Source organism: Crinia signifera, chromosome 6 (genome assembly GCF_055691185.1).
Source record: "Crinia signifera chromosome 6, ASM5569118v1, whole genome shotgun sequence".
Classification (NCBI taxonomy): domain Eukaryota; kingdom Metazoa; phylum Chordata; class Amphibia; order Anura; family Myobatrachidae; genus Crinia; species Crinia signifera.
In genome coordinates this window covers 59,781,216-59,808,113 of record NC_139222.1, presented here as the reverse complement: position 1 = coordinate 59,808,113, position 26,898 = coordinate 59,781,216, and the positions used below count along the sequence as shown (strand labels likewise).

Genomic DNA, 26,898 nt, shown 5'->3' with positions numbered 1-26,898 from the left:
ATGTGAAAAAACCTACAGCACCTGGTGTTCCCAGGTGGTCTCCCACCCAAGTACTAACCAGGCCCAACACTGCTTAGCTTCCAAGATCAGACGAGATTGAGCCTATCCAATGTGGTATGGCTGTAGGTGAGATACAGGCACTTTTTTGCCCTCTTCTACTTCTATCACCAGGTAAGCTAATAAAAAAGTTTCCTAACTGTATTGGCTTACTTAAAAAAAATCATGTGTTGGTAATGTAAAAAGACCTACAGGACATGATATTAGCAGGGGGTCTTAAATTAAACTACTAAACAGGCTCAACACTGTTTAGCTGCCAAAAGCAGTTGGAATTGAGCCTAAACAGTGTGGTAAGTCTTTAGGTGATGGCTAGTGTGTCTGTTTGACCTCTTCCAAATGTCTGTGCTGGCAATAAAAAGAAAAAGTTTCCAATATAAATAGCTAGAGAATAAAAACAATTTGCCAGTAATGTGAAAAAACCTACAGCACCTGGTGTTCCCAGGTGGTCTCCCACCCAAGAACTAACCAGGCCCAACACTGCTTAGCTTCCAAGATCAGACGAGATTGGGCCTATCCAATGTGGTATGGCTTTAGGTGAAATACATGCACTTTTTTGCCCTCTTCTACTTCTATCACCAGGTAAGCTAATACAAAAGTTTCCTAACTGTATTGGCTTACTGAAAAAAATCATGTGTTGGTAAAGTAAAAAGACCTACAGGACATGATATTAGCAGGGGGTCTTAAATTAAACTACAAAAGAGGCTCAACACTGTTTAGCTGCCAAAAGCAGTTGGAATTGAGCCTAAACAGTGTGGTAAGTCTTTAGGTGATGGCTATTGTGTCTGTTTGACCTCTTCCAAATGTCTGTGCTGGCAATAAAAAGAAAAAGTTTCCAATTTAAATAGCTAGAGAATAAAAATAATTTGCCAGTAATGTGAAAAAACCTACAGCACCTGGTGTTCCCAGGTGGTCTCCCACCCAAGTACTAACCAGGCCCAACACTGCTTAGCTTCCAAGATCAGACGAGATTGAGCCTATCCAATGTGGTATGGCTGTAGGTGAGATACAGGCACTTTTTTGCCCTCTTCTACTTCTATCACCAGGTAAGCTAATAAAAAAGTTTCCTAACTGTATTGGCTTACTTAAAAAAAATCATGTGTTGGTAATGTAAAAAGACCTACAGGACATGATATTAGCAGGGGGTCTTAAATTAAACTACTAAACAGGCTCAACACTGTTTAGCTGCCAAAAGCAGTTGGAATTGGGCCTAAACAGTGTGGTAAGTCTTTATGTGATGGCTATTGTGTCTGTTTGACCTCTTCCAAATGTCTGTACTGGCAATAAAAAGAAAAAGTTTCCAATTTAAATAGCTAGAGAATAAAAACAATTTCCCTGTAATGTGAAAAAACCTACAGCACCTGGTGTTCCCATGTGGTCTCCCACCCAAGTACTAACCAGGCCCAACACTGCTTAGCTTCCAAGATCAGACGAGATTGGGCCTATCCAATGTGGAATGGCTGTAGGTGAGTTAAAGCCACTTTTTTGCCCTCTTCTACTTCTATTACCAGGTAAGCTAATACAAAAGTTTCCTAACTGTATTGGCTTACTGAAAAAAATCATGTGTTGGTAATGTAAAAAGACCTACAGGACATGATATTAGCAGGGGGTCTTAAATTAAACTACAAAAGAGGCTCAACACTGTTTAGCTGCCAAAAGCAGTTGGAATTGAGCCTAAACATTGTGGTAAGTCTTTAGGTGATGGCTATTGTGTCTGTTTGACCTCTTCCAAATGTCTGTGCTGGCAATAAAATGAAAAAGTTTCCAATATAAATAGCTAGAGAATAAAAACAATTTGCCAGTAATGTGAAAAAACCTACAGCACCTGGTGTTCCCATGTGGTCTCCCACCCAAATACTAACCAGGCCCAACACTGCTTAGCTTATAAGTTCAGATGAGATTGGGCCTATCCAATGTGATATGGCTGTAGGTGAGATACAGGCACTTATTTGCCCTCTTCTACTTCTATCACCAGGTAAGCTAATAAAAAAGTTTCCTAACTGTATTGGCTTACTGAAAAAAATCATGTGTTGGTAATGTAAAAAGACCTACAGGACATGATATTAGCAGGGGGTCTTAAATTAAACTACAAAAGAGGCTCAACACTGTTTAGCTGCCAAAAGCAGTTGGAATTGAGCCTAAACAGTGTGGTAAGTCTTTAGGTGATGGCTATTGTGTCTGTTTGACCTCTTCCAAATGTCTGTGCTGGCAATAAAAAGAAAAAGTTTCCAATTTAAATAGCTAGAGAATAAAAACAATTTACCTGTAATGTGAAAAAACCTACAGCACATGGTGTTCCCATGTGGTCTCCCACCCAAGTACTAACCAGGCCCAACACTGCTTAGCTTCCAAGATCAGACGAGATTGGGCCTATCCAATGTGGTATGGCTGTAGGTTAGATACAGGCACTTTTTTGCCCTCTTCTACTTCTATCACCAGGTAAGCTAATAAAAAAGTTTCCTAACTGTATTGGCTTACTGAAAAAAATCATGTGTTGGTAATGTAAAAAGACCTACAGGACATGATATTAGCAGGGGTCTTAAATTAAACTACTAAAGAGGCTCAACACTGTTTAGCTGCCAAAAGCAGTTGGAATTGGGCCTAAACAGTGTGGTAAGTCTTTAGGTGATGGCTATTGTGTCTGTTTGACCTCTTCCAAATGTCTGTACTGGCAATAAAAAGAAAAAGTTTAAAATTTAAATAGCTAGAGAATAAAAACAAATTGCCTGTAATGTGAAAAAACCTACAGCACCTGGTGTTCCCATGTGGTCTCCCACCCAAGTACTAACCAGGCCCAACACTGCTTAGCTTCCAAGATCAGACAAGATTGGGCCTATCCAATGTGGTATGGCTGTAGGTGAGATACAGGCACTTTTTTGCCCTCTTCTACTTCTATCACCAGGTAAGCTAATAAAAAAGTTTCCTAACTGTATTGGCTTAATGAAAAATATCATGTGTTGGTAATGTAAATAGACCTACAGGACATGATATTAGCAGGGGGTCTTAAATTAAACTACTAAAGAGGCTCAACACTGTTTAGCTGCCAAAAGCAGTTGGAATTGGGCCTAAACAGTGTGGTAAGTCTTTAGGTGATGGCTATTGTGTCTGTTTGACCTCTTCCACATGTCTTTACTGGCAATAAAAAGAAAAAGTTTCCAATTTAAATAGCTAGAGAATAAAAACAATTTGCCAGTAATGTGAAAAAACCTACAGCACCTGGTGTTCCCATGTGGTCTCCCACCCAAGTACTAACCAGGCCCAACACTGCTTAGCTTCCAAGATCAGACGAGATTGGGCCTATCCAATGTGGTATAGCTGTAGGTGAGATACAGGCACTTTTTTGCCCTCTTCTACTTCTATCACCAGGTAAGCTAATAAAAAAGTTTCCTAACTGTATTGGCTTACTGAAAAAAATCATGTGTTGGTAATGTAAAAAGACCTACAGGACATGATATTAGCCGGGAGTCTTAAATTAAACTACTAAAGAGGCCCAACACTGTTTAGCTGCCAAAAGCAGTTGGAATTGGTCCTAAACAGTGTGGTAAGTCTTTAGGTGATGGCTATTGTGTCTGTTTGACCTCTTCCAAATGTCTGTACTGGCAATAAAAAGAAAAAGTTTCCAATTTAAATAGCTAGAGAATAAAAACAATTTGCCTGTAATGTGAAAAAACCTACAGCACCTGGTGTTCCCATGTGGTCTCCCACCCAAGTACTAACCAGGCCCAACACTGCTTAGCTTCCAAGATCAGACGAGATTGGGCCTATCCAATGTGGTATGGCTGTAGGTGAGTTAAAGGCACTTTTTTGCCCTCTTCTACTTCTATCACCAGGTAAGCTAATACAAAAGTTTCCTAACTGTATTGGCTTACTGAAAAAAATCATGTGTTGGTAATGTAAAAAGACCTACAGGACATGATATTAGCAGGGGGTCTTAATTTAAACTACTAAAGAGGCTCAACACTGTTTAGCTGCCAAAAGCAGTTGGAATTGGGCCTAAACAGTGTGGTAAGTCTTTAGGTGATGCCTATTGTGTCTGTTTGACCTCTTCCAAATGTCTGTGCTGGCAATAAAAAGAAAAAGTTTCCTATTTAAATAGCTAGAGAATAAAAACAATTTGCCAGTAATGTGAAAAAACCTACAGCACCTGATGTTCCCATGTGGTCTCCCACCCAAGTACTAACCAGGCCCAACACTGCTTAGCTTCCAAGATCAGACGAGATTGGGGCTATCCAATGTGGTACGGCTGTAGGTGAGTAAAAGCCACTTTTTTGCCCTCTTCTACTTCTATCACCAGGTAAGCTAATACAAAAGTTTCCTAACTGTATTGGCTTACTGAAAAAAATCATGTGTTGGTAATGTAAAAAGACCTACAGGACATGATATTAGCAGGGGGTCTTAAATTAAACTACAAAAGAGGCTCAACACTGTTTAGCTGCCAAAAGCAGTTGGAATTGAGCCTAAATAGTGTGGTAAGTCTTTAGGTGATGGCTATTGTGTCTGTTTGACCTCTTCCAAATGTCTGTGCTGGCAATAAAAAGAAAAAGTTTCCAATATAAATAGCTAGAGAATAAAAACAATTTGCCTGTAATGTGAAAAAACCTACAGCACCTGGTGTTCCCATGTTGTCTCCCACCCAAGTACTAACCAGGCCTAACACTGCTTAGCTTCCAAGAACAGACGAGATTGGGCCTATCCAATGTGGTATGGCTGTAGGTGAAATACAGGCACTTTTTTGCCCTCTTCTACTTCTATCACAAGGTAAGCTAATAAAAAAGTTTCCTAACTGTATTGGCTTACTGAAAAAAATCATGTGTTGGTAATGTAAAAAGACCTACAGGACATGATATTAGCAGGGGGTCTTAAATTAAACTACTAAAGAAGCTCAACACTGTTTAGCTGCCAAAAGCAGTTGGAATTGAGCCTAAACAGTGTGGTAAGTCTTTAGGTGATGGCTAGTGTGTCTGTTTGACCTCTTCCAAATGTCTGTGCTGGCAATAAAAAGAAAAAGTTTCCAATATAAATAGCTAGAGAATAAAAACAATTTGCCAGTAATGTGAAAAAACCTACAGCACCTGGTGTTCCCAGGTGGTCTCCCACCCAAGTACTAACCAGGCCCAACACTGCTTAGCTTCCAAGATCAGACGATATTGGGCCTATCCAACGTGGTATGGCTGTAGGTGAAATACAGGCACTTTTTTGCCCTCTTCTACTTCTATCACCAGGTAAGCTAATACAAAAGTTTCCTAACTGTATTGGCTTACTGAAAAAAATCATGTGTTGGTAAAGTAAAAAGACCTACAGGACATGATATTAGCAGGGGGTCTTAAATTAAACTACAAAAGAGGCTCAACACTGTTTAGCTGCCAAAAGCAGTTGGAATTGAGCCTAAACAGTGTGGTAAGTCTTTAGGTGATGGCTATTGTGTCTGTTTGACCTCTTCCAAATGTCTGTGCTGGCAATAAAAAGAAAAAGTTTCCAATTTAAATAGCTAGAGAATAAAAATAATTTGCCAGTAATGTGAAAAAACCTACAGCACCTGGTGTTCCCAGGTGGTCTCCCACCCAAGTACTAACCAGGCCCAACACTGCTTAGCTTCCAAGATCAGACGAGATTGGGCCTATCCAATGTGGTACGGCTGTAGGTGAGATACAGGCACTTTTTTGCCCTCTTCTACTTCTAACACCAGGTAAGCTAATAAAAAAGGGTACTTGTTTCCTAGAACGGCCACAATCGTGAGTGATCGTGGCTCTTAATTAAGGGACACGATCCTCACGATGTGGCCGATTTTTTACAATTTTTTCACTTTGATTGACAGAAATCGGGTCAATCGGTCGGTCGCGACCAATTAAAATCGGCCGCGATGCGACCGACCGATTGACCCGATTTTTCCATAGACTTCAATGTTAAAAAATCTTTTAACATTGAAATCGGTCGGTCTTGTGCCATTATAATGGCACAAGATGAGATGGACTTGATTAAGTCCATCTCACATAGGGAAAAATGATAAAAAAGGTGAAATGGGCCAATATGACCCATTTCACATTTTTTATGTGCCCGCCATGACCCCACGATAGACGTGAACCCGAAGCGTGGCGAGCGCAGCGAGCGGTGCGCGTCCTCCGACCTTTTCATTCCAATACTATCCACTAGGGCGTGGAGTGAGAATATAATAGTGTGGCGAGCGCAGCGAGCCACCGAGCCCGAAGCGTGGCGAGCGCAGCGAGCCCCGCGAGGGGACGCGTATACCTGTGAAGTTAGACGCGTCCCCTCGCGGGGCTCGCTGCGCTCGCCACGCTTCGGGCTCGGTGGCTCGCTGCGCTCGCCACACTATTATATTCTCACTCCACGCCCTAGTGGATAGTAGGGGAATGAAAAGGTCGGAGGACGCGCACCGCCGCCCCTCGCGGGCTCGCTGCGCTCGCCACGCTTCGGGTTCACGTCTATCGTGGGGTCTAGCACACTTATTAACATTTGGGGGGGCAATTTAAACAAATCTGGTGAAAAAAAAAAAAAAATCGGGTGAAAAATCGGTCGATCGGATCGGTCGCATCGTATGCGACCAAATCGCATGCGATGCGATCGATCCGATTTTTTATCTTACGACCACAACGATCTAAATCGTTGTGGCCGTTCTAGGAAACAAGTACCTAAAAAAGTTTCCTAACTGTATTGGCTTACTTAAAAAAAATCATGTGTTGGTAATGTAAAAAGACCTACAGGACATGATATTAGCAGGGGGTCTTAAATTAAACTACTAAACAGGCTCAACACTGTTTAGCTGCCAAAAGCAGTTGGAATTGGGCCTAAACAGTGTGGTAAGTCTTTATGTGATGGCTATTGTGTCTGTTTGACCTCTTCCAAATGTCTGTACTGGCAATAAAAAGAAAAAGTTTCCAATTTAAATAGCTAGAGAATAAAAACAATTTGCCTGTAATGTGAAAAAACCTACAGCACCTGGTGTTCCCATGTGGTCTCCCACCCAAGTACTAACCAGGCCCAACACTGCTTAGCTTCCAAGATCAGACGAGATTGGGCCTATCCAATGTGGAATGGCTGTAGGTGAGTTAAAGCCACTTTTTTGCCCTCTTCTACTTCTATTACCAGGTAAGCTAATACAAAAGTTTCCTAACTGTATTGGCTTACTGAAAAAAATCATGTGTTGGTAATGTAAAAAGACCTACAGGACATGATATTAGCAGGGGGTCTTAAATTAAACTACAAAAGAGGCTCAACACTGTTTAGCTGCCAAAAGCAGTTGGAATTGAGCCTAAACAGTGTGGTAAGTCTTTAGGTGATGGCTATTGTGTCTGTTTGACCTCTTTCAAATGTCTGTGCTGGCAATAAAAAGAAAAAGTTTCCAATTTAAATAGCTAGAGAATAAAAACAATTTGCCTGTAATGTGAAAAAACCTACAGCACCTGGTGTTCCCATGTGGTCTCCCACCCAAGTACTAACCAGGCCCAACACTGCTTAGCTTATAAGTTCAGATGAGATTGGGCCTATCCAATGTGGTATGGCTGTAGATGAGATACAGGCACTTATTTGCCCTCTTCTACTTCTATCACCAGGTAAGCTAATAAAAAAGTTTCCTAACTGTATTGGCTTAATGAAAAAAATCATGTGTTGGTAATGTAAAAAGACCTACAGGACATGATATTAGCAGGGGGTCTTAAATTAAACTACTAAAGAGGCTCAACACTGTTTAGCTGCCAAAAGCAGTTGGAATTGGGCCTAAACAGTGTGGTAAGTGTTTAGGTGATGGCTATTGTGTCTGTTTGACCTCTTCCACATGTCTGTACTGGCAATAAAAAGAAAAAGTTTCCAATTTAAATAGCTAGAGAATAAAAACAATTTGCCTGTAATGTGAAAAAACCTACAGCACCTGGTGTTCCCATGTGGTCTCCCACCCAAGTAATAACCAGGCCCAACACTGCTTAGCTTCCAAGATCAGACGAGATTGGGCCTATCCAATGTGGTATGGCTGTAGGTGAGATACAGGCACTTTTTTGCCCTCTTCTACTTCTATCACCAGGTAAGCTAATAAAAAAGTTTCCTAACTGTATTGGCTTACTGAAAAAAATCATGTGTTGGTAATGTAAAAAGACCTACAGGACATGATATTAGCAGGGGGTCTTAAATTAAACTACTAAAGAGGCTCAACACTGTTTAGCTGCCAAAAGCAGTTGGAATTGGGCCTAAACAGTGTGGTAAGTCTTTAGGTGATAGCTATTGTGTCTGTTTGACCTCTTCCAAATGTCTGTACTGGCAATAAAAAGAAAAAGTTTCCAATTTAAATAGCTAGAGAATAAAAACAATTGGCCAGTAATGTGAAAAAACCTACAGCACCTGGTGTTCCCATGTGGTCTCCCACCCAAGTACTAACCAGACCCAACACTGCTTAGCTTCCAAGATCAGACGAGATTGGGCCTATCCAATGTGGTATGGCTGTAGGTGAAATACTGGCACTTTTTTGCCCTCTTCTACTTCTATCACCAGGTAAGCTAATAAAAAAGTTTCCTAACTGTATTGGCTTACTGAAAAAAATCATGTGTTGGTAATGTAAAAAGACCTACAGGACATGATATTAGCAGGGGGTCTTAAATTAAACTACTAAAGAGGCTCAACACTGTTTAGCTGCCAAAAGCAGTTGGAATTGGGCCTAAACAGTGTGGTAAGTCTTTAGGTGATGGCTATTGTGTCTGTTTGACCTCTTCCAAATGTCTGTACTGGCAATAAAAAGAAAAAGTTTCCAATTTAAATCGCTAGAGAATAAAAACAATTTGCCTGTAATGTGAAAAAACCTACAGCACCTGGTGTTCCCATGTGGTCTCCCACCCAAGTACTAACCAGGCCCAACACTGCTTAGCTTCCAAGATCAGACGAGATTGGGCCTATCCAATGTGGTATGGCTGTAGGTGAGATACAGGCACTTTTTTGCCCTCTTCTACTTCTATCACCAGGTAAGCTAATAAAAAAGTTTCCTAACTGTATTGGCTTACTGAAAAAAATCATGTGTTGGTAATGTAAAAAGACCTACAGGACATGATATTAGCAGGGGGTCTTAAATTAAACTACTAAAGAGGCTCAACACTGTTTAGCTGCCAAAAGCAGTTGGAATTGGGCCTAAACAGTGTGGTAAGTCTTTAGGTGATGGCTATTGTGTCTGTTTGACCTCTTCCAAATGTCTGTACTGGCAATAAAAAGAAAAAGTTTCCAATTTAAATAGCTAGAGAATAAAAACAATTTGCCTGTAATGTGAAAAAACCTACAGCACCTGGTGTTCCCATGTGGTCTCCCACCCAAGTACTAACCAGGCCCAACACTGCTTAGCTTCCAAGATCAGACGAGATTGGGCCTATCCAATGTGGTATGGCTGTAGGTGAGATACAGGCACTTTTTTGCCCTCTTCTACTTCTATCACCAGGTAAGCTAATAAAAAAGTTTCCTAACTGTATTGGCTTACTGAAAAAAGTCATGTGTTGGTAATGTAAAAAGACCTACAGGACATGATATTAGCAGGGGGTCTTAAATTAAACTACTAAAGAGGATCAACACTGTTTAGCTGCCAAAAGCAGTTGGAATTGGGCCTAAACAGTGTGGTAAGTCTTTAGGTGATGGCTATTGTGTCTGTTTGACCTCTTCCAAATGTCTGTGCTGGCAATAAAAAGATAAAGTTTCCTATTTAAATAGCTAGAGAATAAAAACAATTTGCCAGTAATGTGAAAAAACCTACAGCACCTGGTGTTCTCATGTGGTCTCCCACCCAAGTACTAACCAGGCCCAACACTGCTTAGCTTCCAAGATCAGACGAGATTGGGCCTATCCAATGTGGTATGGCTGTAGGTGAAATACAGGCACTTTTTTGCCCTCTTCTACTTCTATCACCAGGTAAGCTAATAAAAAAGTTTCCTAACTGTATTGGCTTACTGAAAAAAATCATGTGTTGGTAATGTAAAAAGACCTACAGGACATGATATTAGCAGGGGGTCTTAAATTAAACTACTAAAGAGGCTCAACACTGTTTAGCTGCCAAAAGCAGTTGGAATTGGGCCTAAACAGTGTGGTAAGTCTTTAGGTGATGGCTATTGTGTCTGTTTGACCTCTTCCAAATGTCTGTACTGGCAATAAAAAGAAAAAGTTTCCAATTTAAATCGCTAGAGAATAAAAACAATTTGCCTGTAATGTGAAAAAACCTACAGCACCTGGTGTTCCCATGTGGTCTCCCACCCAAGTACTAACCAGGCCCAACACTGCTTAGCTTCCAAGATCAGACGAGATTGAGCCTATCCAATGTGGTATGGCTGTAGGTGAGATACAGGCACTTTTTTGCCCTCTTCTGCTTCTATCACCAGGTAAGCTAATAAAAAAGTTTCCTAACTGTATTGGCTTACTGAAAAAAATCATGTGTTGGTAATGTAAAAAGACCTACAGGACATGATATTAGCAGGGGGTCTTAAATTAAACTACTAAAGAGGCTCAACACTGTTTAGCTGCCAAAAGCAGTTGGAATTGGGCCTAAACAGTGTGGTAAGTCTTTAGGTGATGGCTATTGTGTCTGTTTGACCTCTTCCAAATGTCTGTACTGGCAATAAAAAGAAAAAGTTTCCAATTTAAATAGCTAGAGAATAAAAACAATTTGCCTGTAATGTGAAAAAACCTACAGCACCTGGTGTTCCCATGTGGTCTCCCACCCAAGTACTAACCAGGCCCAACACTGCTTAGCTTCCAAGATCAGACGAGATTGGGCCTATCCAATGTGGTATGGCTGTAGGTGAGATACAGGCACTTTTTTGCCCTCTTCTAATTCTATCACCAGGTAAGCTAATAAAAAAGTTTCCTAACTGTATTGGCTTACTGAAAAAAATCATGTGTTGGTAATGTAAAAAGACCTACAGGACATGATATTAGCAGGGGGTCTTAAATTAAACTACTAAAGAGGATCAACACTGTTTAGCTGCCAAAAGCAGTTGGAATTGGGCCTAAACAGTGTGGTAAGTCTTTAGGTGATGGCTATTGTGTCTGTTTGACCTCTTCCAAATGTCTGTGCTGGCAATAAAAATAAAAAGTTTCCTATTTAAATAGCTAGAGAATAAAAACAATTTGCCAGTAATGTGAAAAAACCTACAGCACCTGGTGTTCCCATGTGGTCTCCCACCCAAGTACTAATCAGGCCCAACACTGCTTAGCTTCCAAGATCAGACGAGATTGGGCCTATCCAATGTGGTATGGCTGTAGGTGAGATACAGGCACTTTTTTGCCCTCTTCTACTTCTATCACCAGGTAAGCTAATACAAAAGTTTCCTAACTGTATTGGCTTACTGAAAAAAATCATGTTTTGGTAATGTAAAAAGACCTACAGGACATGATATTAGCAGGGGGTCTTAAATTAAACTACTAAAGAGGCTCAACACTGTTTAGCTGCCAAAAGCAGTTGGAATTGGGCCTAAACAGTGTGGTAAGTCTTTAGGTGATGGCTATTGTGTCTGTTTGACCTCTTCCAAATGTCTGTGCTGGCAATAAAAAGAAAAAGTTTCCTATTTAAATAGCTAGAGAATAAAAACAATTTGCCAGTAATGTGAAAAAACCTACAGCACCTGGTGTTCCCATGTGGTCTCCCACCCAAGTACTAACCAGGCCCAACACTGCTTAGCTTCCAAGATCAGACGAGATTGGGCCTATCCAATGTGGTATGGCTGTAGGTGAGTTAAAGCCACTTTTTTGCCCTCTTCTACTTCTATCACCAGGTAAGCTAATACAAAAGTTTCCTAACTGTATTGGCTTACTGAAAAAAATCATGTGTTGGTAATGTAAAAAGACCTACAGGACATGATATTAGCAGGGGGTCTTAAATTAAACTACAAAAGAGGCTCAACACTGTTTAGCTGCCAAAAGCAGTTGGAATTGAGCCTAAACAGTGTGGTAAGTCTTTAGGTAATGGCTATTGTGTCTGTTTGACCTCTTCCAAATGTCTGTGCTGGCAATAAAAAGAAAAAGTTTCGGTACTTGTGAGTTATCCGGACGCCCGATTTCAAAATCGGGTCGGATCGGGCACATCGCATCGCATCGCATGCGACCATCGGATGCGATGCGATGCGATGCGATGCGATGACCCGATTTTTCCATAGGAATCAATGTTAAAATGGACTGAGTCCATTTTAACATGGAATTCAATGGGAAAAAGGGGTCCTTTTCATACCCCTACTATCCAAGTGGGCATGGAGTTGGATATAAACCTGTGGCGAGCGTAGCGAGCCACCGAGCCCGAAGCGTGGCGAGCGTAGCGAGCCCCGCGAGGGGACACGGAATACCGTCCCCTCGCGGGGCTCGCTTCGCTCGCCACGCTTCGGGCTCGGTGGCTCGCTACGCTCGCCACAGGTTTGTATCCAACTCCATGCCCACTTGGATAGTAGGGGTATGAAAAGGACCCCTTTTTCCATAGGAATCATTTTAACATTGATTCCTATGGAAAAATCGGGTCATCGCATCCGATGGTCACATGCGATGCGATGCGATGCGATGCGATATCGCATCGCATCGTATCTGATTGTATGCCTTAACTTAAGGCATACAATCAAAAAATCGGGCGTCCAGATAACTCACAAGTACCAAAGTTTCCAATATAAATAGCTAGAGAATAAAAACAATTTGCCTGTAATGTGAAAAAACCTACAGCACCTGGTGTTCCCATGTGGTCTCCCACCCAATTACTAACCAGGCCCAACACTGCTTAGCTTCCAAGAACAGACGAGATTGGGCCTATCCAATGTGGTATGGCTGTAGGTGAAATACAGGCACTTTTTTGCCCTCTTCTACTTCTATCACCAGGTAAGCTAATAAAAAAGTTTCCTAACTGTATTGGCTTACTGAAAAAAATCATGTGTTGGTAATGTAAAAAGACCTACAGGACATGATATTAGCAGGGGGTCTTAAATTAAACTACTAAAGAGGCTCAACACTGTTTAGCTGCCAAAAGCAGTTGGAATTGGGCCTAAACAGTGTGGTAAGTCTTTATGTGATGGCTATTGTGTCTGTTTGACCTCTTCCAAATGTCTGTACTGGCAATAAAAAGAAAAAGTTTCCAATTTAAATAGCTAGACTAGAGAATAAAAACAATTTGCCTGTAATGTGAAAAAACCTACAGCACCTGGTGTTCCCATGTGGTCTCCCACCCAAGTACTAACCAGGCCCAACACTGCTTAGCTTCCAAGATCAGACGAGATTGGGCCTATCCAACGTGGTATGGCTGTAGGTGAGATACAGGCACTTTTTTGCCCTCTTCTACTTCTATCACCAGGTAAGCTAATACAAAAGTTTCCTAACTGTATTGGCTTACTGAAAAAAATCATGTGTTGGTAATGTAAAAAGACCTACAGGACATGATATTAGCAGGGGGTCTTAAATTAAACTACTAAAGAGGATCAACACTGTTTAGCTGCCAAAAGCAGTTGGAATTGGGCCTAAACAGTGTGGTAAGTCTTTAGGTGATGGCTATTGTGTCTGTTTGACCTCTTCCAAATGTCTGTACTGGCAATAAAAAGAAAAAGTTTCCAATTTAAATAGCTAGAGAATAAAAACAATTTGCCAGTAATGTGAAAAAACCTACAGCACCTGGTGTTCCCATGTGGTCTCCCACCCAAGTACTAACCAGGCCCAACACTGCTTAGCTTCCAAGATCAGACGAGATTGGGCCTATCCAATGTGGTATGGCTGTAGGTTGAGATACAGGCACTTTTTTGCCCTCTTCTACTTCTATCACCAGGTAAGCTAATACAAAAGTTTCCTAACTGTATTGGCTTACTGAAAAAAATCATGTGTTGGTAATGTAAAAAGACCTACAGGACATGATATTAGCAGGGGGTCTTAAATTAAACTACTAAAGAGGCTCAACACTGTTTAGCTGCCAAAAGCAGTTGGAATTGGGCCTAAACAGTGTGGTAAGTCTTTAGGTGATGGCTATTGTGTCTGTTTGACCTCTTCCAAATGTCTGTGCTGGCAATAAAAAGAAAAAGTTTCCTATTTAAATAGCTAGAGAATAAAAACAATTTGCCAGTAATGTGAAAAAACCTACAGCACCTGGTGTTCCCATGTGGTCTCCCACCCAAGTACTAACCAGGCCCAACACTGCTTAGCTTCCAAGATCAGACGAGATTGGGCCTATCCAATGTGGTATGGCTGTAGGTGAGTTAAAGCCACTTTTTTGCCCTCTTCTACTTCTATCACCAGGTAAGCTAATACAAAAGTTTCCTAACTGTATTGGCTTACTGAAAAAAATCATGTGTTGGTAATGTAAAAAGACCTACAGGACATGATATTAGCAGGGGGTCTTAAATGAAACTACAAAAGAGGCTCAACACTGTTTAGCTGCCAAAAGCAGTTGGAATTGGGCCTAAACAGTGTGGTAAGTCTTTAGGTGATGGCTATTGTGTCTGTTTGACCTCTTCCAAATGTCTGTACTGGCAATAAAAAGAAAAAGTTTCCAATTTAAATAGCTAGAGAATAAAAACAATTTGCCTGTAATGTGAAAAAACCTACAGCACCTGGTGTTCCCATGTGGTCTCCCACCCAAGTACTAACCAGGCCCAACACTGCTTAGCTTCCAAGATCAGACGAGATTGGGCCTATCCAATGTGGTATGGCTGTAGGTTGAGATACAGGCACTTTTTTGCCCTCTTCTACTTCTATCACCAGGTAAGCTAATACAAAAGTTTCCTAACTGTATTGGCTTACTGAAAAAAATCATGTGTTGGTAATGTAAAAAGACCTACAGGACATGATATTAGCAGGGGGTCTTAAATTAAACTACTAAAGAGGCTCAACACTGTTTAGCTGCCAAAAGCAGTTGGAATTGGGCCTAAACAGTGTGGTAAGTCTTTAGGTGATGGCTATTGTGTCTGTTTGACCTCTTCCAAATGTCTGTGCTGGCAATAAAAAGAAAAAGTTTCCTATTTAAATAGCTAGAGAATAAAAACAATTTGCCAGTAATGTGAAAAAACCTACAGCACCTGGTGTTCCCATGTGGTCTCCCACCCAAGTACTAACCAGGCCCAACACTGCTTAGCTTCCAAGATCAGACGAGATTGGGCCTATCCAATGTGGTATGGCTGTAGGTGAGTTAAAGCCACTTTTTTGCCCTCTTCTACTTCTATCACCAGGTAAGCTAATACAAAAGTTTCCTAACTGTATTGGCTTACTGAAAAAAATCATGTGTTGGTAATGTAAAAAGACCTACAGGACATGATATTAGCAGGGGGTCTTAAATTAAACTACAAAAGAGGCTCAACACTGTTTAGCTGCCAAAAGCAGTTGGAATTGAGCCTAAACAGTGTGGTAAGTCTTTAGGTGATGGCTATTGTGTCTGTTTGACCTCTTCCAAATGTCTGTGCTGGCAATAAAAAGAAAAAGTTTCCAATATAAATAGCTAGAGAATAAAAACAATTTGCATGTAATGTGAAAAAACCTACAGCACCTGGTGTTCCCATGTGGTCTCCCACGCAATTACTAACCAGGCCCAACACTGCTTAGCTTCCAAGAACAGACGAGATTGGGCCTATCCAATGTGGTATGGCTGTAGGTGAAATACAGGCACTTTTTTGCCCTCTTCTACTTCTATCACCAGGTAAGCTAATAAAAAAGTTTCCTAACTGTATTGGCTTACTGAAAAAAATCATGTGTTGGTAATGTAAAAAGACCTACAGGACATGATATTAGCAGTGGTTCTTAAATTAAACTACTAAAGAGGCTCAACACTGTTTAGCTGCCAAAAGCAGTTGGAATTGGGCCTAAACAGTGTGGTAAGTCTTTATGTGATGGCTATTGTGTCTGTTTGACCTCTTCCAAATGTCTGTACTGGCAATAAAAAGAAAAAGTTTCCAATTTAAATAGCTAGAGAATAAAAACAATTTGCCTATAATGTGAAAAAACCTACAGCACCTGGTGTTCCCATGTGGTCTCCCACCCAAGTACTAACCAGGCCCAACACTGCTTAGCTTTCAAGATCAGACGAGATTGGGCCTATCCAATGTGGTATGGCTGTAGGTGAGATACAGGCACTTTTTTGCCCTCTTCTACTTCTATCACCAGGTAAGCTAATACAAAAGTTTCCTAACTGTATTGGCTTACTGAAAAAAATCATGTCTTGGTAATGTAAAAAGACCTACAGGACATGATATTAGCAGGGGGTCTTAAATTAAACTACTAAAGAGGATCAACACTGTTTAGCTGCCAAAAGCAGTTGGAATTGGGCCTAAACAGTGTGGTAAGTCTTTAGGTGATGGCTATTGTGTCTGTTTGACCTCTTCCAAATGTCTGTACTGGCAATAAAAAGAAAAAGTTTCCAATTTAAATAGCTAGAGAATAAAAACAATTTGCCAGTAATGTGAAAAAACCTACAGCACCTGGTGTTCCCATGTGGTCTCCCACCCAAGTACTAACCATGCCCAACACTGCTTAGCTTCCAAGATCAGACGAGATTGGGCCTATCCAATGTGGTATGGCTGTAGGTGAGTTAAAGCCACTTTTTTGCCCTCTTCTACTTCTATCACCAGGTAAGCTAATACAAAAGTTTCCTAACTGTATTGGCTTACTGAAAAAAATCATGTGTTGGTAATGTAAAAAGACCTACAGGACATGATATTAGCAGGGGGTCTTAAATTAAACTACAAAAGAGGCTCAACACTGTTTAGCTGCCAAAAGCAGTTGGAATTGAGCCTAAACAGTGTGGTAAGTCTTTAGGTGATGGCTATTGTGTCTGTTTGACCTCTTCCAAATGTCTGTGCTGGCAATAAAAAGAAAAAGTTTCCAATATAAATAGCTAGAGAATAAAAACAATTTGCATGTAATGTGAAAAAACCTACAGCACCTGGTGTTCCCATGTGGTCTCCCACCCAATTACTAACCAGGCCCAACACTGCTTAGCTTCCAAGAACAGACGAGATTGGGCCTATCCAATGTGGTATGGCTGTAGGTGAAATACAGGCACTTTTTTGCCCTCTTCTACTTCTATCACCAGGTAAGCTAATAAAAAAGTTTCCTAACTGTATTGGCTTACTGAAAAAAATCATGTGTTGGTAATGTAAAAAGACCTACAGGACATGATATTAGCAGGGGGTCTTAAATTAAACTACTAAAGAGGCTCAACACTGTTTAGCTGCCAAAAGCAGTTGGAATTGGGCCTAAACAGTGTGGTAAGTCTTTATGTGATGGCTATTGTGTCTGTTTGACCTCTTCCAAATGTCTGTACTGGCAATAAAAAGAAAAAGTTTCCAATTTAAATAGCTAGAGAATAAAAATAATTTGCCTGTAATGTGAAAAAACCTACAGCACCTGGTGTTCCCATGTGGTCTCCCACCCAAGTACTAACCAGGCCCAACACTGCTTAGCTTCCAAGATCAGCCGAGATTGGGCCTATCCAATGTGGTATGGCTGTAGGTGAGATACAAGCACTTTTTTGCCCGCTTCTACTTCTATCACCAGGTAAGCTAATACAAAAGTTTCCTAACTGTATTGGCTTACTGAAAAAAATCATGTCTTGGTAATGTAAAAAGACCTACAGGACATGATATTAGCAGGGGGTCTTAAATTAAACTACTAAAGAGGATCAACACTGTTTAGCTGCCAAAAGCAGTTGGAATTGGGCCTAAACAGTGTGGTAAGTCTTTAGGTGATGGCTATTGTGTCTGTTTGACCTCTTCCAAATGTCTGTACTGGCAATAAAAAGAAAAAGTTTCCAATTTAAATAGCTAGAGAATAAAAACAATTTGCCAGTAATGTGAAAAAACCTACAGCACCTGGTGCTCCCATGTGGTCTCCCACCCAAGTACTAACCAGGCCCAACACTGCTTAGCTTCCAAGATCAGACCAGATTGGGCCTATCCAATGTGGTATGGCTGTAGGTGAGTTAAAAGCACTTTTTTGCCCTCTTCTACTTCTATCACCAGGTAAGCTAATACAAAAGTTTCCTAACTGTATTGGCTTACTGAAAAAAATCATGTGTTGGTAATGTAAAAAGACCTACAGGACATGATATTAGCAGGGGGTCTTAAATTAAACTACAAAAGAGGCTCAACACTGTTTAGCTGCCAAAAGCAGTTGGAATTGAGCCTAAACAGTGTGGTAAGTCTTTAGGTGATGGCTATTGTGTCTGTTTGACCTCTTCCAAATGTCTGTGCTGGCAATAAAAAGAAAAAGTTTCCAATTTAAATAGCTAGAGAATAAAAACAATTTGCCAGTAATGTGAAAAAACCTACAGCACCTGGTGTTCCCATGTGGTCTCCCACCCAAGTACTAACCAGGCCCAACACTGCTTAGCTTCCAAGATCACGAGATTGGGCCTATCCAATGTGATATGGCTGTAGGTGAGATACAGGCACTTTTTTGCCCTCTTCTACTTCTATCACCAGGTAAGCTAATACAAAAGTTTCCTAACTGTATTGGCTTACTGAAAAAAATCATGTGTTGGTAATGTAAAAAGACCTACAGGACATGATATTAGCAGGGGGTCTTAAATTAAACTACTAAACAGGCTCAACACTGTTTAGCTGCCAAAAGCAGTTGGAATTGGGCCTAAACAGTGTGGTAAGTCTTTAGGTGATGGCTATTGTGTCTGTTTGACCTCTTCCAAATGTCTGTGCTGGCAATAAAAAGAAAAAGTTTCCTATTTAAATAGCTAGAGAATAAAAACAATTTGCCAGTAATGTGAAAAAACCTACAGCACCTGGTGTTCCCATGTGGTCTCCCACCCAAGTACTAACCAGGCCCAACACTGCTTAGCTTCCAAGATCAGACGAGATTGGGCCTATCCAATGTGGTATGGCTGTAGGTGAGTTAAAGCCACTTTTTTGCCCTCTTCTACTTCTATCACCAGGTAAGCTAATACAAAAGTTTCCTAACTGTATTGGCTTACTGAAAAAAATCATGTGTTGGTAATGTAAAAAGACCTACAGGACATGATATTAGCAGGGGGTCTTAAATTAAACTACAAAAGAGGCTAAACACTGTTTAGCTGCCAAAAGCAGTTGGAATTGGGCCTAAACAGTGTGGTAAGTCTTTAGGTGATGGCTATTGTGTCTGTTTGACCTCTTCCAAATGTCTGTGCTGGCAATAAAAAGAAAAAGTTTCCAATATAAATAGCTAGAGAATAAAAACAATTTGCCTGTAATGTGAAAAAACCTACAGCACCTGGTGTTCCCATGTGGTCTCCCACCCAATTACTAACCAGGCCCAACACTGCTTAGCTTCCAAGAACAGACGAGATTGGGCCTATCCAATGTGGTATGGCTGTAGGTGAGATACAGGCACTTTTTGCCCTCTTCTACTTCTATCACCAGGTAAGCTAATACAAAAGTTTCCTAACTGTATTGGCTTACTGAAAAAAATCATGTGTTGGTAATGTAAAAAGACCTACAGGACATGATATTAGCAGGGGGTCTTAAATTAAACTACTAAAAAGGATCAACACTGTTTAGCTGCCAAAAGCAGTTGGAATTGGGCCTAAACAGTGTGGTAAGTCTTTAGGTGATGGCTATTGTGTCTGTTTGACCTCTTCCAAATGTCTGTACTGGCAATAAAAAGAAAAAGTTTCCAATTTAAATAGCTAGAGAATAAAAACAATTTGCCAGTAATGTGAAAAAACCTACAGCACCTGGTGTTCCCATGTGGTCTCCCACCCAAGTACTAACCAGGCCCAACACTGCTTAGCTTCCAAGATCAGACGAGATTGGGCCTATCCAATGTGGTATAGCTGTAGGTGAGTTAAAAGCACTTTTTTGCCCTCTTCTACTTCTATCACCAGGTAAGCTAATACAAAAGTTTCCTAACTGTATTGGCTTACTGAAAAAAATCATGTGTTGGTAATGTAAAAAGACCTACAGGACATGATATTAGCAGGGGGTCTTAAATTAAACTACTAAAGAGGATCAACACTGTTTAGCTGCCAAAAGCAGTTGGAATTGGGCCTAAACAGTGTGGTAAGTCTTTAGGTGATGGCTATTGTGTCTGTTTGACCTCTTCCAAATGTCTGTACTGGCAATAAAAAGAAAAAGTTTCCAATTTAAATAGCTAGAGAATAAAAACAATTTGCCAGTAATGTGAAAAAACCTACAGCACCTGGTGTTCCCATGTGGTCTCCCACCCAAGTACTAACCATGCCCAACACTGCTTAGCTTCCAAGATCAGACGAGATTGGGCCTATCCAATGTGGTATGGCTGTAGGTGAGTTAAAGCCACTTTTTTGCCCTCTTCTACTTCTATCACCAGGTAAGCTAATACAAAAGTTTCCTAACTGTATTGGCTTACTGAAAAAAATCATGTGTTGGTAATGTAAAAAGACCTACAGGACATGATATTAGCAGGGGGTCTTAAATTAAACTACAAAAGAGGCTCAACACTGTTTAGCTGCCAAAAGCAGTTGGAATTGAGCCTAAACAGTGTGGTAAGTCTTTAGGTGATGGCTATTGTGTCTGTTTGACCTCTTCCAAATGTCTGTGCTGGCAATAAAAAGAAAAAGTTTCCAATATAAATAGCTAGAGAATAAAAACAATTTGCATGTAATGTGAAAAAACCTACAGCACCTGGTGTTCCCATGTGGTCTCCCACCCAATTACTAACCAGGCCCAACACTGCTTAGCTTCCAAGAACAGACGAGATTGGGCCTATCCAATGTGGTATGGCTGTAGGTGAAATACAGGCACTTTTTTGCCCTCTTCTACTTCTATCACCAGGTAAGCTAATAAAAAAGTTTCCTAACTGTATTGGCTTACTGAAAAAAATCATGTGTTGGTAATGTAAAAAGACCTACAGGACATGATATTAGCAGGGGGTCTTAAATTAAACTACTAAAGAGGCTCAACACTGTTTAGCTGCCAAAAGCAGTTGGAATTGGGCCTAAACAGTGTGGTAAGTCTTTATGTGATGGCTATTGTGTCTGTTTGACCTCTTCCAAATGTCTGTACTGGCAATAAAAAGAAAAAGTTTCCAATTTAAATAGCTAGAGAATAAAAACAATTTGCCTGTAATGTGAAAAAACCTACAGCACCTGGTGTTCCCATGTGGTCTCCCACCCAAGTACTAACCAGGCCCAACACTGCTTAGCTTCCAAGATCAGCCGAGATTGGGCCTATCCAATGTGGTATGGCTGTAGGTGAGATACAAGCACTTTTTTGCCCGCTTCTACTTCTATCACCAGGTAAGCTAATACAAAAGTTTCCTAACTGTATTGGCTTACTGAAAAAAATCATGTCTTGGTAATGTAAAAAGACCTACAGGACATGATATTAGCAGGGGGTCTTAAATTAAACTACTAAAGAGGATCAACACTGTTTAGCTGCCAAAAGCAGTTGGAATTGGGCCTAAACAGTGTGGTAAGTCTTTAGGTGATGGCTATTGTGTCTGTTTGACCTCTTCCAAATGTCTGTACTGGCAATAAAAAGAAAAAGTTTCCAATTTAAATAGCTAGAGAATAAAAACAATTTGCCAGTAATGTGAAAAAACCTACAGCACCTGGTGCTCCCATGTGGTCTCCCACCCAAGTACTAACCAGGCCCAACACTGCTTAGCTTCCAAGATCAGACCAGATTGGGCCTATCCAATGTGGTATGGCTGTAGGTGAGTTAAAAGCACTTTTTTGCCCTCTTCTACTTCTATCACCAGGTAAGCTAATACAAAAGTTTCCTAACTGTATTGGCTTACTGAAAAAAATCATGTGTTGGTAATGTAAAAAGACCTACAGGACATGATATTAGCAGGGGGTCTTAAATTAAACTACAAAAGAGGCTCAACACTGTTTAGCTGCCAAAAGCAGTTGGAATTGAGCCTAAACAGTGTGGTAAGTCTTTAGGTGATGGCTATTGTGTCTGTTTGACCTCTTCCAAATGTCTGTGCTGGCAATAAAAAGAAAAAGTTTCCAATTTAAATAGCTAGAGAATAAAAACAATTTGCCAGTAATGTGAAAAAACCTACAGCACCTGGTGTTCCCATGTGGTCTCCCACCCAAGTACTAACCAGGCCCAACACTGCTTAGCTTCCAAGATCACGAGATTGGGCCTATCCAATGTGATATGGCTGTAGGTGAGATACAGGCACTTTTTTGCCCTCTTCTACTTCTATCACCAGGTAAGCTAATACAAAAGTTTCCTAACTGTATTGGCTTACTGAAAAAAATCATGTGTTGGTAATGTAAAAAGACCTACAGGACATGATATTAGCAGGGGGTCTTAAATTAAACTACTAAACAGGCTCAACACTGTTTAGCTGCCAAAAGCAGTTGGAATTGGGCCTAAACAGTGTGGTAAGTCTTTAGGTGATGGCTATTGTGTCTGTTTGACCTCTTCCAAATGTCTGTGCTGGCAATAAAAAGAAAAAGTTTCCTATTTAAATAGCTAGAGAATAAAAACAATTTGCCAGTAATGTGAAAAAACCTACAGCACCTGGTGTTCCCATGTGGTCTCCCACCCAAGTACTAACCAGGCCCAACACTGCTTAGCTTCCAAGATCAGACGAGATTGGGCCTATCCAATGTGGTATGGCTGTAGGTGAGTTAAAGCCACTTTTTTGCCCTCTTCTACTTCTATCACCAGGTAAGCTAATACAAAAGTTTCCTAACTGTATTGGCTTACTGAAAAAAATCATGTGTTGGTAATGTAAAAAGACCTACAGGACATGATATTAGCAGGGGGTCTTAAATTAAACTACAAAAGAGGCTAAACACTGTTTAGCTGCCAAAAGCAGTTGGAATTGGGCCTAAACAGTGTGGTAAGTCTTTAGGTGATGGCTATTGTGTCTGTTTGACCTCTTCCAAATGTCTGTGCTGGCAATAAAAAGAAAAAGTTTCCAATATAAATAGCTAGAGAATAAAAACAATTTGCCTGTAATGTGAAAAAACCTACAGCACCTGGTGTTCCCATGTGGTCTCCCACCCAATTACTAACCAGGCCCAACACTGCTTAGCTTCCAAGAACAGACGAGATTGGGCCTATCCAATGTGGTATGGCTGTAGGTGAGATACAGGCACTTTTTGCCCTCTTCTACTTCTATCACCAGGTAAGCTAATACAAAAGTTTCCTAACTGTATTGGCTTACTGAAAAAAATCATGTGTTGGTAATGTAAAAAGACCTACAGGACATGATATTAGCAGGGGGTCTTAAATTAAACTACTAAAAAGGATCAACACTGTTTAGCTGCCAAAAGCAGTTGGAATTGGGCCTAAACAGTGTGGTAAGTCTTTAGGTGATGGCTATTGTGTCTGTTTGACCTCTTCCAAATGTCTGTACTGGCAATAAAAAGAAAAAGTTTCCAATTTAAATAGCTAGAGAATAAAAACAATTTGCCAGTAATGTGAAAAAACCTACAGCACCTGGTGTTCCCATGTGGTCTCCCACCCAAGTACTAACCAGGCCCAACACTGCTTAGCTTCCAAGATCAGACGAGATTGGGCCTATCCAATGTGGTATAGCTGTAGGTGAGTTAAAAGCACTTTTTTGCCCTCTTCTACTTCTATCACCAGGTAAGCTAATACAAAAGTTTCCTAACTGTATTGGCTTACTGAAAAAAATCATGTGTTGGTAATGTAAAAAGACCTACAGGACATGATATTAGCAGGGGGTCTTAAATTAAACTACAAAAGAGGCTCAACACTGTTTAGCTGCCAAAAGCAGTTGGAATTGAGCCTAAACAGTGTGGTAAGTCTTTAGGTGATGGCTATTGTGTCTGTTTGACCTCTTCCAAATGTCTGTACTGGCAATAAAAAGAAAAAGTTTCCAATTTAAATAGCTAGAGAATAAAAACAATTTGCCAGTAATGTGAAAAAACCTACAGCACCTGGTGTTCCCATGTGGTCTCCCACCCAAGTACTAACCAGGCCCAACACTGCTTAGCTTCCAAGATCAGACGAGATTGGGCCTATCCAATGTGGTATGGCTGTAGGTGAGTTAAAAGCACTTTTTTGCCCTCTTCTACTTCTATCACCAGGTAAGCTAATACAAAAGTTTCCTAACTGTATTGGCTTACTGAAAAAAATCATGTGTTGGTAATGTAAAAAGACCTACAGGACATGATATTAGCAGAGGGTCTTAAATTAAACTACAAAAGAGGCTCAACACTGTTTAGCTGCCAAAAGCAGTTAGAATTGAGCCTAAACAGTGTGGTAAGTCTTTAGGTGATGGCTATTGTGTCTGTTTGACCTCTTCCAAATGTCTGTGCTGGCAATAAAAAGAAAAAGTTTCCAATTTAAATAGCTAGAGAATAAAAACAATTTGCCAGTAATGTGAAAAAACCTACAGCACCTGGTGTTCCCAGGTGGTCTCCCACCCAAGTACTAACCAGGCCCAACACTGCTTAGCTTCCAAGATCAGACGAGATTGGGCCTATCCAATGTGGTATGGCTGTAGGTGAGATACAGGCACTTTTTTGCCCTCTTCTACTTCTATCACCAGGTAAGCTAATAAAAAAGTTTCCTAACTGTATTGGCTTACTTAAAAAAAATCATGTGTTTGTAATGTAAAAAGACCTACAGGACATGATATTAGCAGGGGGTCTTAAATTAAACTACTAAACAGGCTCAACACTGTTTAGCTGCCAAAAGCAGTTGGAATTGGGCCTAAACAGTGTGGTAAGTCTTTAGGTGATGGCTATTGTGTCTGTTTGACCTCTTCAAAATGTCTGTGCTGGCAATAAAAAGATAAAGTTTCCTATTTAAATAGCTAGAGAATAAAAACAATTTGCCAGTAATGTGAAAAAACCTACAGCACCTGGTGTTCCCATGTGGTCTCCCACCCAAGTACTAACCAGGCCCAACACTGCTTAGCTTCCAAGATCAGACGAGATTGGGCCTATCCAATGTGGTATGGCTGTAGGTGAGTCAAAGGCACTTTTTTGCCCTCTTCTACTTCTATCACCAGGTAAGCTAATACAAAAGTTTCCTAACTGTATTGGCTTACTGAAAAAAATCATGTGTTGGTAATGTAAAAAGACCTACAGGACATGATATTAGCAGGGGGTCTTAAATTAAACTACTAAAGAGGCTCAACACTGTTTAGCTGCCAAAAGCAGTTGGAATTGGGCCTAAACAGTGTGGTAAGTCTTTAGGTGATGGCTATTGTGTCTGTTTGACCTCTTCCAAATGTCTGTGCTGGCAATAAAAAGAAAAAGTTTCCTATTTAAATAGCTAGAGAATAAAAACAATTTGCCAGTAATGTGAAAAAACCTACAGCACCTGGTGTTCCCATGTGGTCTCCCACCCAAGTACTAACCAGGCCCAACACTGCTTAGCTTCCAAGATCAGATGAGATTGGGCCTATCCAATGTGGTATGGCTGTAGGTGAGTTAAAGCCACTTTTTTGCCCTCTTCTACTTCTATCACCAGGTAAGCTAATACAAAAGTTTCCTAACTGTATTGGCTTACTGAAAAAAATCATGTGTTGGTAATGTAAAAAGACCTACAGGACATGATATTAGCAGGGGGTCTTAAATTAAACTACAAAAGAGGCTCAACACTGTTTAGCTGCCAAAAGCAGTTGGAATTGAGCCTAAACAGTGTGGTAAGTCTTTAGGTGATGGCTATTGTGTCTGTTTGACCTCTTCCAAATGTCTGTGCTGGCAATAAAAAGAAAAAGTTTCCAATATAAATAGCTAGAGAATAAAAACAATTTGCCTGTAATGTGAAAAAACCTACAGCACCTGGTGTTCCCATGTGGTCTCCCACCCAATTACTAACCAGGCCCAACACTGCTTAGCTTCCAAGAACAGACGAGATTGGGCCTATCCAATGTGGTATGGCTGTAGGTGAGATACAGGCACTTTTTTGCCCTCTTCTACTTCTATCACCAGGTAAGCTAATAAAAAAGTTTCCTAACTGTATTGGCCTACTGAAAAAAATAATGTGTTGGTAATGTAAAAAGACCTACAGGACATGATATTAGCAGGGGGTCTTAAATTAAACTACTAAAGAGGATCAACACTGTTTAGCTGCCAAAAGCAGTTGGAATTGAGCCTAAACAGTGTGGTAAGTCTTTAGGTGATGGCTATTGTGTCTGTTTGACCTCTTCCAAATGTCTGTGGTGGCAATAAAAAGAAAAAGTTTCCAATTTAAATAGCTAGAGAATAAAAACAATTTGCCAGTAATGTGAAAAAACCTACATCACCTGGTGTTCCCAGGTGGTCTCCCACCCAAGTACTAACCAGGCCCAACAATGCTTAGCTTCCAAGATCAGACGAGATTGGGCCTATCCAACGTGGTATGGCTGTAGGTGAGATACAGGCACTTTTTTGCCCTCTTCTACTTCTATCACCAGGTAAGCTAATAAAAAAGTTTCCTAACTGTATTGGCTTACTTAAAAAAAATCATGTGTTGGTAATGTAAAAAGACCTACAGGACATGATATTAGCAGGGGGTCTTAAATTAAACTACTAAACAGGCTCAACACTGTTTAGCTGCCAAAAGCAGTTGGAATTGGGCCTAAACAGTGTGGTAAGTCTTTAGGTGATGGCTATTGTGTCTGTTTGACCTCTTCCAAATGTCTGTACTGGCAATAAAAAGAAAAAGTTTCCAATTTAAATAGCTAGAGAATAAAAACAATTTGCCAGTAATGTGAAAAAACCTACAGCACCTGGTGTTCCCATGTGGTCTCCCACCCAAGTACTAACCAGGCCCAACACTGCTTAGCTTCCAAGATCAGACGAGATTGGGCCTATCCAATGTGGTATGGCTGTAGGTTGAGATACAGGCACTTTTTTGCCCTCTTCTACTTCTATCACCAGGTAAGCTAATACAAAAGTTTCCTAACTGTATTGGCTTACTGAAAAAAATCATGTGTTGGTAATGTAAAAAGACCTACAGGACATGATATTAGCAG

The 26,898-nt window shown here is 40.5% G+C and overlaps 43 non-coding genes and 12 pseudogenes across 43 annotated transcripts; all 55 read right to left on the bottom strand.

Annotated features, from left to right (window-relative positions):
• Positions 1-9: 9 nt before the first annotated feature.
• Positions 10-128, bottom strand: LOC146014235 (5S ribosomal RNA). Its single transcript, XR_014447186.1, has one exon. It is a non-coding gene; the product is annotated as a 5S ribosomal RNA (ribosomal RNA).
• A 346-nt stretch (positions 129-474) lies between these two features.
• LOC146010601 (5S ribosomal RNA) lies at positions 475-593 on the bottom strand (annotated as a pseudogene).
• Positions 594-938: 345 nt separating this feature from the next.
• Positions 939-1,057, bottom strand: LOC146014234 (5S ribosomal RNA). Its single transcript, XR_014447185.1, has one exon. It is a non-coding gene; the product is annotated as a 5S ribosomal RNA (ribosomal RNA).
• A 346-nt stretch (positions 1,058-1,403) lies between these two features.
• LOC146014946 (5S ribosomal RNA) lies at positions 1,404-1,522 on the bottom strand. Its single transcript, XR_014447885.1, has one exon. It is a non-coding gene; the product is annotated as a 5S ribosomal RNA (ribosomal RNA).
• Positions 1,523-1,867: 345 nt separating this feature from the next.
• LOC146011189 (5S ribosomal RNA) lies at positions 1,868-1,986 on the bottom strand (annotated as a pseudogene).
• A 345-nt stretch (positions 1,987-2,331) lies between these two features.
• Positions 2,332-2,450, bottom strand: LOC146016375 (5S ribosomal RNA). Its single transcript, XR_014449269.1, has one exon. It is a non-coding gene; the product is annotated as a 5S ribosomal RNA (ribosomal RNA).
• Positions 2,451-2,794: 344 nt separating this feature from the next.
• On the bottom strand, positions 2,795-2,913 carry LOC146015887 (5S ribosomal RNA). Its single transcript, XR_014448794.1, has one exon. It is a non-coding gene; the product is annotated as a 5S ribosomal RNA (ribosomal RNA).
• A 345-nt stretch (positions 2,914-3,258) lies between these two features.
• On the bottom strand, positions 3,259-3,377 carry LOC146014459 (5S ribosomal RNA). The gene has a single exon (XR_014447412.1). It is a non-coding gene; the product is annotated as a 5S ribosomal RNA (ribosomal RNA).
• A 345-nt stretch (positions 3,378-3,722) lies between these two features.
• LOC146013246 (5S ribosomal RNA) lies at positions 3,723-3,841 on the bottom strand. Its single transcript, XR_014446226.1, has one exon. It is a non-coding gene; the product is annotated as a 5S ribosomal RNA (ribosomal RNA).
• A 345-nt stretch (positions 3,842-4,186) lies between these two features.
• LOC146016796 (5S ribosomal RNA) lies at positions 4,187-4,305 on the bottom strand. The gene has a single exon (XR_014449674.1). It is a non-coding gene; the product is annotated as a 5S ribosomal RNA (ribosomal RNA).
• Positions 4,306-4,650: 345 nt separating this feature from the next.
• On the bottom strand, positions 4,651-4,769 carry LOC146011331 (5S ribosomal RNA; annotated as a pseudogene).
• A 345-nt stretch (positions 4,770-5,114) lies between these two features.
• LOC146017413 (5S ribosomal RNA) lies at positions 5,115-5,233 on the bottom strand. The gene has a single exon (XR_014450286.1). It is a non-coding gene; the product is annotated as a 5S ribosomal RNA (ribosomal RNA).
• Positions 5,234-5,578: 345 nt separating this feature from the next.
• Positions 5,579-5,697, bottom strand: LOC146014758 (5S ribosomal RNA). Its single transcript, XR_014447702.1, has one exon. It is a non-coding gene; the product is annotated as a 5S ribosomal RNA (ribosomal RNA).
• Positions 5,698-6,996: 1,299 nt separating this feature from the next.
• On the bottom strand, positions 6,997-7,115 carry LOC146014945 (5S ribosomal RNA). Its single transcript, XR_014447884.1, has one exon. It is a non-coding gene; the product is annotated as a 5S ribosomal RNA (ribosomal RNA).
• A 345-nt stretch (positions 7,116-7,460) lies between these two features.
• On the bottom strand, positions 7,461-7,579 carry LOC146010278 (5S ribosomal RNA). Its single transcript, XR_014444793.1, has one exon. It is a non-coding gene; the product is annotated as a 5S ribosomal RNA (ribosomal RNA).
• Positions 7,580-7,924: 345 nt separating this feature from the next.
• On the bottom strand, positions 7,925-8,043 carry LOC146016264 (5S ribosomal RNA). Its single transcript, XR_014449160.1, has one exon. It is a non-coding gene; the product is annotated as a 5S ribosomal RNA (ribosomal RNA).
• A 345-nt stretch (positions 8,044-8,388) lies between these two features.
• LOC146015394 (5S ribosomal RNA) lies at positions 8,389-8,507 on the bottom strand. The gene has a single exon (XR_014448317.1). It is a non-coding gene; the product is annotated as a 5S ribosomal RNA (ribosomal RNA).
• Positions 8,508-8,852: 345 nt separating this feature from the next.
• Positions 8,853-8,971, bottom strand: LOC146013245 (5S ribosomal RNA). The gene has a single exon (XR_014446225.1). It is a non-coding gene; the product is annotated as a 5S ribosomal RNA (ribosomal RNA).
• A 345-nt stretch (positions 8,972-9,316) lies between these two features.
• On the bottom strand, positions 9,317-9,435 carry LOC146013244 (5S ribosomal RNA). Its single transcript, XR_014446224.1, has one exon. It is a non-coding gene; the product is annotated as a 5S ribosomal RNA (ribosomal RNA).
• Positions 9,436-9,780: 345 nt separating this feature from the next.
• Positions 9,781-9,899, bottom strand: LOC146014045 (5S ribosomal RNA). Its single transcript, XR_014447004.1, has one exon. It is a non-coding gene; the product is annotated as a 5S ribosomal RNA (ribosomal RNA).
• Positions 9,900-10,244: 345 nt separating this feature from the next.
• LOC146014681 (5S ribosomal RNA) lies at positions 10,245-10,363 on the bottom strand. Its single transcript, XR_014447627.1, has one exon. It is a non-coding gene; the product is annotated as a 5S ribosomal RNA (ribosomal RNA).
• Positions 10,364-10,708: 345 nt separating this feature from the next.
• Positions 10,709-10,827, bottom strand: LOC146013243 (5S ribosomal RNA). The gene has a single exon (XR_014446223.1). It is a non-coding gene; the product is annotated as a 5S ribosomal RNA (ribosomal RNA).
• A 345-nt stretch (positions 10,828-11,172) lies between these two features.
• Positions 11,173-11,291, bottom strand: LOC146014059 (5S ribosomal RNA). Its single transcript, XR_014447017.1, has one exon. It is a non-coding gene; the product is annotated as a 5S ribosomal RNA (ribosomal RNA).
• Positions 11,292-11,636: 345 nt separating this feature from the next.
• LOC146013242 (5S ribosomal RNA) lies at positions 11,637-11,755 on the bottom strand. The gene has a single exon (XR_014446222.1). It is a non-coding gene; the product is annotated as a 5S ribosomal RNA (ribosomal RNA).
• Positions 11,756-12,717: 962 nt separating this feature from the next.
• Positions 12,718-12,836, bottom strand: LOC146010429 (5S ribosomal RNA; annotated as a pseudogene).
• A 350-nt stretch (positions 12,837-13,186) lies between these two features.
• On the bottom strand, positions 13,187-13,305 carry LOC146014316 (5S ribosomal RNA). The gene has a single exon (XR_014447264.1). It is a non-coding gene; the product is annotated as a 5S ribosomal RNA (ribosomal RNA).
• A 345-nt stretch (positions 13,306-13,650) lies between these two features.
• LOC146013241 (5S ribosomal RNA) lies at positions 13,651-13,769 on the bottom strand. Its single transcript, XR_014446221.1, has one exon. It is a non-coding gene; the product is annotated as a 5S ribosomal RNA (ribosomal RNA).
• Positions 13,770-14,115: 346 nt separating this feature from the next.
• Positions 14,116-14,234, bottom strand: LOC146013240 (5S ribosomal RNA). Its single transcript, XR_014446220.1, has one exon. It is a non-coding gene; the product is annotated as a 5S ribosomal RNA (ribosomal RNA).
• A 345-nt stretch (positions 14,235-14,579) lies between these two features.
• LOC146013239 (5S ribosomal RNA) lies at positions 14,580-14,698 on the bottom strand. Its single transcript, XR_014446219.1, has one exon. It is a non-coding gene; the product is annotated as a 5S ribosomal RNA (ribosomal RNA).
• A 346-nt stretch (positions 14,699-15,044) lies between these two features.
• On the bottom strand, positions 15,045-15,163 carry LOC146013238 (5S ribosomal RNA). The gene has a single exon (XR_014446218.1). It is a non-coding gene; the product is annotated as a 5S ribosomal RNA (ribosomal RNA).
• Positions 15,164-15,508: 345 nt separating this feature from the next.
• On the bottom strand, positions 15,509-15,627 carry LOC146011033 (5S ribosomal RNA; annotated as a pseudogene).
• A 345-nt stretch (positions 15,628-15,972) lies between these two features.
• LOC146015247 (5S ribosomal RNA) lies at positions 15,973-16,091 on the bottom strand. The gene has a single exon (XR_014448174.1). It is a non-coding gene; the product is annotated as a 5S ribosomal RNA (ribosomal RNA).
• A 345-nt stretch (positions 16,092-16,436) lies between these two features.
• LOC146016341 (5S ribosomal RNA) lies at positions 16,437-16,555 on the bottom strand. Its single transcript, XR_014449237.1, has one exon. It is a non-coding gene; the product is annotated as a 5S ribosomal RNA (ribosomal RNA).
• Positions 16,556-16,900: 345 nt separating this feature from the next.
• On the bottom strand, positions 16,901-17,019 carry LOC146010428 (5S ribosomal RNA; annotated as a pseudogene).
• A 345-nt stretch (positions 17,020-17,364) lies between these two features.
• On the bottom strand, positions 17,365-17,483 carry LOC146016259 (5S ribosomal RNA). Its single transcript, XR_014449155.1, has one exon. It is a non-coding gene; the product is annotated as a 5S ribosomal RNA (ribosomal RNA).
• A 345-nt stretch (positions 17,484-17,828) lies between these two features.
• Positions 17,829-17,947, bottom strand: LOC146016991 (5S ribosomal RNA). The gene has a single exon (XR_014449867.1). It is a non-coding gene; the product is annotated as a 5S ribosomal RNA (ribosomal RNA).
• A 345-nt stretch (positions 17,948-18,292) lies between these two features.
• LOC146010628 (5S ribosomal RNA) lies at positions 18,293-18,409 on the bottom strand (annotated as a pseudogene).
• A 345-nt stretch (positions 18,410-18,754) lies between these two features.
• Positions 18,755-18,873, bottom strand: LOC146013236 (5S ribosomal RNA). Its single transcript, XR_014446216.1, has one exon. It is a non-coding gene; the product is annotated as a 5S ribosomal RNA (ribosomal RNA).
• Positions 18,874-19,218: 345 nt separating this feature from the next.
• LOC146010427 (5S ribosomal RNA) lies at positions 19,219-19,337 on the bottom strand (annotated as a pseudogene).
• Positions 19,338-19,681: 344 nt separating this feature from the next.
• LOC146014458 (5S ribosomal RNA) lies at positions 19,682-19,800 on the bottom strand. The gene has a single exon (XR_014447411.1). It is a non-coding gene; the product is annotated as a 5S ribosomal RNA (ribosomal RNA).
• A 345-nt stretch (positions 19,801-20,145) lies between these two features.
• On the bottom strand, positions 20,146-20,264 carry LOC146016340 (5S ribosomal RNA). The gene has a single exon (XR_014449236.1). It is a non-coding gene; the product is annotated as a 5S ribosomal RNA (ribosomal RNA).
• A 345-nt stretch (positions 20,265-20,609) lies between these two features.
• LOC146010426 (5S ribosomal RNA) lies at positions 20,610-20,728 on the bottom strand (annotated as a pseudogene).
• A 345-nt stretch (positions 20,729-21,073) lies between these two features.
• LOC146016258 (5S ribosomal RNA) lies at positions 21,074-21,192 on the bottom strand. Its single transcript, XR_014449154.1, has one exon. It is a non-coding gene; the product is annotated as a 5S ribosomal RNA (ribosomal RNA).
• A 345-nt stretch (positions 21,193-21,537) lies between these two features.
• On the bottom strand, positions 21,538-21,656 carry LOC146016990 (5S ribosomal RNA). The gene has a single exon (XR_014449866.1). It is a non-coding gene; the product is annotated as a 5S ribosomal RNA (ribosomal RNA).
• A 345-nt stretch (positions 21,657-22,001) lies between these two features.
• On the bottom strand, positions 22,002-22,118 carry LOC146010627 (5S ribosomal RNA; annotated as a pseudogene).
• Positions 22,119-22,463: 345 nt separating this feature from the next.
• Positions 22,464-22,582, bottom strand: LOC146013235 (5S ribosomal RNA). Its single transcript, XR_014446215.1, has one exon. It is a non-coding gene; the product is annotated as a 5S ribosomal RNA (ribosomal RNA).
• Positions 22,583-22,927: 345 nt separating this feature from the next.
• Positions 22,928-23,046, bottom strand: LOC146010425 (5S ribosomal RNA; annotated as a pseudogene).
• A 344-nt stretch (positions 23,047-23,390) lies between these two features.
• LOC146014457 (5S ribosomal RNA) lies at positions 23,391-23,509 on the bottom strand. Its single transcript, XR_014447410.1, has one exon. It is a non-coding gene; the product is annotated as a 5S ribosomal RNA (ribosomal RNA).
• A 345-nt stretch (positions 23,510-23,854) lies between these two features.
• LOC146013234 (5S ribosomal RNA) lies at positions 23,855-23,973 on the bottom strand. The gene has a single exon (XR_014446214.1). It is a non-coding gene; the product is annotated as a 5S ribosomal RNA (ribosomal RNA).
• A 345-nt stretch (positions 23,974-24,318) lies between these two features.
• On the bottom strand, positions 24,319-24,437 carry LOC146015010 (5S ribosomal RNA). Its single transcript, XR_014447945.1, has one exon. It is a non-coding gene; the product is annotated as a 5S ribosomal RNA (ribosomal RNA).
• Positions 24,438-24,783: 346 nt separating this feature from the next.
• Positions 24,784-24,902, bottom strand: LOC146013233 (5S ribosomal RNA). Its single transcript, XR_014446213.1, has one exon. It is a non-coding gene; the product is annotated as a 5S ribosomal RNA (ribosomal RNA).
• A 345-nt stretch (positions 24,903-25,247) lies between these two features.
• LOC146012649 (5S ribosomal RNA) lies at positions 25,248-25,366 on the bottom strand. Its single transcript, XR_014445777.1, has one exon. It is a non-coding gene; the product is annotated as a 5S ribosomal RNA (ribosomal RNA).
• A 345-nt stretch (positions 25,367-25,711) lies between these two features.
• LOC146010423 (5S ribosomal RNA) lies at positions 25,712-25,830 on the bottom strand (annotated as a pseudogene).
• A 345-nt stretch (positions 25,831-26,175) lies between these two features.
• On the bottom strand, positions 26,176-26,294 carry LOC146017008 (5S ribosomal RNA). The gene has a single exon (XR_014449884.1). It is a non-coding gene; the product is annotated as a 5S ribosomal RNA (ribosomal RNA).
• Positions 26,295-26,640: 346 nt separating this feature from the next.
• On the bottom strand, positions 26,641-26,759 carry LOC146013232 (5S ribosomal RNA). Its single transcript, XR_014446212.1, has one exon. It is a non-coding gene; the product is annotated as a 5S ribosomal RNA (ribosomal RNA).
• Between the last annotated feature and the right edge of the window lie 139 nt (positions 26,760-26,898).